We start from the raw sequence: 5,468 nt of genomic DNA, 5'->3' as shown, positions 1-5,468 counted from the left end.
AAAACAATTTTATTCCCTGTAATTGACAGACCATGAGCAAGAACTCTCCAGAGCTACATCTACATAAGAATCTAGTATGCAATAAAAGTAGAATTTTAAATCAGTGAAGAAAGAAAGGTCTATTCCAAATCAAATAAATAAATGAAAAATACATGATACATAGCAGGACAATGGATCAACAAAAAACTCCTACTATTAGATTCTTGTTCTTTATAAAAAATAAAAGAACTTGAAGTTTATATAGGTAAATAATTTCTGATATCAAAGTGAAAAATAATTTTTAAACATAAAAGCAACCACAACAATTAAAGGTAAATATTAGTAAATTTGACAATGTAAAATTGAAAATCTTCTCAATGTCAAAAATACCAACAAAGGCAAAGGAAACATCGGAAAATAATTCAAAATGTATAACATAATCACAGTTATTGATATTTAATATACAGAGCTTTTTACATATAAAAAATAAAGGATGAATCCCATAATGGAAATATGGGCAGAAATATAAAAGGCAACTCATAAGACATACAATTAAATAATAGACATGTAAAAAAGTGCTTGGACTTCTTTATAATCAAAGGAATAAAAATTAAACCAACGACATAACTCTTTTCTCTAGTAAATTGGGCTATGATTAGGAAAAAAACACCCAAAATACCTAATGCTACAAAGGACGCAGGGAAAGTTACAATTTGGTACAATTATATTCCGCAGAGGGATGGTTGAGATTATGCCTAAAATCTGTACGTTTAATAGGTTTTGGCCCAGTAATATCACTTCTAAGCACTTACCCTAAAGAGATAATCAGATATACATATCAATATTTATAAACAAGGCTACTTATCATGGTGTTAATTAAAATAATTAATTAATAAAATCCTTAAAAGTCTAATGATAGGGTACTAGTTAAATAAATTGCAGCATATCCACTCCTGATTTAAAATGGTAGAGATCATATTCTTAAAGAATATTTAAAAGTATGAGGAAAAGCAGTTTATAAAATGATTTTGATTGCTGCTAGAAAATTACATTGGCCCACATATCTATATAGGCAAAAACATGAAATGAACACACATGGACACACACACATTAATGATAACCATGGTTTTCCACATTATGGGATTATGGAGGATTTTAATCTTCATTTTCTAAAATTTCTATAAAATAATATTACTTTTATTATAATAAAAATAATGTCAAACATAACTTTTGAATAATTGCTTCAAAAGTAACTTAATGAATAATTAAATGACTGAAGAAATTAATTCAACAGGCATTGCATTTGAAAGTATTCAAAATATAAGCATCTCTTGCCTTTTGCCCACTTAAAATGTAAATGTCATTAATAGGAAACATCTCTTTTCTACCACTGCATCATAAGTACTAAAGACAATGCCTGGAGCATAGTAGAAGCACAGTAAATACCTAAATGAATGAAAATAAGTACACTATTTTTTTCATTGAGTAAAAGTAAGCTTTTCTATTTCTATTTCTTGTTCTGTCTGGTGACATCTGTTGGCCTACACTTCACCTTCTGTTTAATAATAAGAAGAATAGATGTTGTTTGTGCCTTTTATACATGGCACTCACATAAAAGGACATTTTTAACTCATTTTACAGATTAAGAGACTAATGCTCAGAGAGGTTGCATAGCTTTCCCAAGTTCAAAAGTGGGTAAATACATCTTGTTATCTCTGTGCTGAAAATTATAGACTCAATAAAGAAGCAGGATAGAGTGTACAGAATCATAGGAGAGATGAAAAAGACATTATGAAGGAAAGCACACAGATACCTCAGTTTGTAGCAAAATATTACTAATTACCCCATAAAGGCATTTTTCACACTATGCAATCTTTTTGCTATTCTTCTCCCTGGGCCTTAAGTGTCTCTGCAGCTTCCTAGCACTAGAGAGACCTGTATGATAAACTGAAAGCTTAAAATGAATTACAATCATTGAGTAAAGTAATCAGACTTTTCACAAGTCTTTTTAAAAGATTAGCCTAAATGGTCCAGTTGGATATCTGTTCACTTAGGCGACTAGTAAACTGTGGAACCATGACAATAAAAGAAAAGTCAGAAATGATCTGAAGAAAGGCTGCAGTAAACCTTGATACTCCTGACTAGGGGAAGGGATGGTAATATTTGGGGAGTGCTAGACAAGCAAAAGAACCTGCCAGTGTAACAAGTCATAAATTCAGTCTCAATTTATAACTTCTAATGTCTGAATTTCTGGGAATAAAATTATGAAGTGCCACCTTTACCATATTTAGGAGGGCAGACACCAGTGGTTTGCCTACCCAACAGTCACCCCCACCAGCTCCCTCCCATATCCTTTCCTATTTGCTGGCATAATCCACTTCCGGATACAGAGGTGGCAAAAGCCAGAAATTCACTTTCCTAGCCTCCCTTACAGATAAGTATGGGTGTGTGACATAAACCTCGCCTATGGCACTGACAGGAAAGTCTGCTTGGCAGCTTTAGAGAAAAATCTCCCTCCGTTACAAAGAGAGACATGTGAGGGTAAACTCTCCTTCCTGCTTGTATACACAGTTGTGTGAAGACATGAGGCTGTGATAGTCAGTTTTAGACAATGGAGAAATAAGTCTGAAGAAGAATATCAACATGCTAAGTATGACCAAGTGGAAACTTGGAAAGTACCTGGATCGCATAACTGTGCTGCTGAATTAAATCCTATGTGGCAGTTAGAGAGGTGTGCAGCTCAGATCTTAATTCAAGAAAGAGCTTGCTGATCATCTGTGAAGAGTGCTGTTAGCTGACAGCCCCCAGCTGCAAACAATCCATGGCAGCATCTGGGCCAAGGCCAAGTTCTTCCAGGAAGCCCCAGCCAGTAACTGAGCACAGTGGACAGTAGGGCCCAGTCATTTCTGCCCAACATGAACTCTTCTATGGGCAATATTTGCAGCAGAGCTCCCTGTTAGGCCAGCTCTGATTTCACAGAGCCTCACTGCACTCGTAGGCCGTTCCTACCCAATCCTTCTTTCTTTCCCCTCTCCTTTCACAGGTATCAGACCTGAGCTGAAGTCAGAAGGATTTCCCTCACTACTTCTGATACTTTTCTTTCTTTATCTTTCATAGGGATTACCCCCAGTAAATATCGGACCCAAACAATACATCCAGGAATCTCCTACCTCTGAATCTTATAAGAAATAATAAATGTCTTTATTAATCATTATTAGTTGAGTATTGTATTACCAGCAGCCCAAAGCATCTTAACTGATAAATTGGAAAAATAGCCATAAAATATCTTGTATTGAGGTAGTGAATTTTCCATCATTGAGAAGAGGCTCTGATGAGGTGTACTTCACTTGGATGAGAGTTGACTATAATAAGCAAATTAAATTCTTTTCCTGGATGTTTATTTAATAGGGACACTGAAAAGGCAGGATTCTACAGGGAATTGCTGTAATTTTATAAAACTTGGAAGCATATCAAACAAGCCCAGCTTTTAAACAGTCAGCAGCAATTAGAGGGAGAAGTGAGAAACCGGCAGAGTAGAAAACTTGAGCTGCAGTCATGAAGAGACCCAATATCAAAGTCATCTGAACCAATAGCTTTAACTGCATTCACACTTGGCTGCACCTGGAATACATCACTGGCTCTGACATATTTGAAATGTACCCAACCAGAGAATTTCTTGCGATCAACAGCCTAGAGGGTCTCAGGGTGAACAATTCTACCTAATGGAGATACATAGCCAAAAGCAATGGGAGTCTTCTCATGAACACCAGCAAATAAAAAAAAAATCTTTTCACATGGGAGAGGGAATAAGGAAAGAAGATTTGATGAGCCATCCTTGTTTTCCCTCCTGAACTTGCAAATCCAATTTTATAAAAAGCAAAAAGCAAGTATTTTTCTACAAGAATATTGAGAAAGTCAGCAAAAACATTGCACTCCTTCCCTCCTCCCTTCCTGTAACCCCAGTGCCCTTCCCTTAATAAAAAAAAAAAAAGAAAAATGGTAATTCAGGATTTCTTGGTGTATTGATTGGATAAAAATCTATAATTAAATGGAAAAATGGAAGGAGAGTTGGTCTTCTCTCTTTATGCTGACTCCTCCATTTCATTTCCCAATTGCTGCTAAAGCTGTTCAGTGCCATTCAAGTTCACAAACTTACCATAATCTTTGATACCTCCTCCTCACCTAGCACAGAAACAATACTGATAGCCCATCACTACTTTCCCACCACATGTAAATGTTACCCTTCAGGTCCCCACTCCTACCGCAAATTTCTGCTTTCTTCTAGCTCTTCCAACAGGGTAAAATGTCTCTAGTGATGTTTACCTAGCTTAAATAAAGTCCATCGAATCTTCCTAAGCTTACAATGCATGGTAAACTTTCAGCAATAAATATACTGATGTGTTTGGGGGTCCTAATTAAAATTTCAGTTGGAACCTATTTCTCATATTCAGAAAAATCCCTTTGAAACCCAAACTAATTGCTCTTTGGCTTGTGTCCTGTGAGATCCTATATGCCATTTTACATAAATGTTTTAATTTTCTCTGGAATCAATAAATGTGGCCTTGTCATATCTCTTCCCAGGCATTTCTGTCTTTGTTTTGTTTGTAGGCCCTTCGTAGGACACACACACTCTTTTATAGTGCCTTCCCATGAAGCACCATATGACGTTCCATTCTAACTTAATTTTGTTCTCTCATGGATAAAAAGAGGGTAAAATGATCGTAACTAGAGGGAATAAGTGTTTCCTGCTTCTGGAAAATGGTCTCCTCCTTACCCATCCTTCTATAACATACACACATACAAGTATGCACACACACATACAGATGCACACACTGTGTGTGTGTCTGGTTTTCCTGAGAACACACAGCCTGCCTGCCTACTACCTCCTCCAAACCTCATTCTGTCATTCAGAGCCTAGAACGTCATGCACTGTATGCAGAGTAAACTGAACTTTCTGTTCATGTAGATGAGGGACAAAGATCTCTCCCTCTCATTTTCAGAAGATACCAGTTGCTGCCTCCAGATTGAAGCATAACATAATGTTAAGGGTGTAGTCTCAGGAATCAGAAAGACTTGACTGTAAGTCTCAGTTTGGCCACTTGCAATCAGTTACATGAGTTTGGGCAAGTTATATAAAGGCCCTAAGTCTTGGTTTACTCAGCTGTAAAATAAGGATGATGATTTTAATTTGTATTTCATGAAGACTAAATGACATACATATAAAACATCCAGTATAAAAAAAACTTAATATTAGACTTGATGGGTTTTTAAAACAGGAGAATATGGTAAGAGGAAATGGTGATAACAATAAGGCCAATTCCACCCAGTTGTCACTCTCACAAGTTATAAATGTTAATGTATCATAAAAGAATTTCAAAAACATGGTCATTTTGCTTAGGGAGTTGTTTCCATGGGAAGGACACCTGTTTGGTCTCTATCTATAGAACATGTATGTTCTTGACCTCTGCTTTTCTTTGTCTACTCCATTC

This window comes from Eulemur rufifrons, chromosome 30 (assembly GCF_041146395.1).
Source record: "Eulemur rufifrons isolate Redbay chromosome 30, OSU_ERuf_1, whole genome shotgun sequence".
Classification (NCBI taxonomy): Eukaryota; Metazoa; Chordata; class Mammalia; order Primates; family Lemuridae; genus Eulemur; species Eulemur rufifrons.
The sequence above is the reverse complement of the archived record's forward strand: the minus strand, read 5'-3'. Positions refer to the sequence as shown.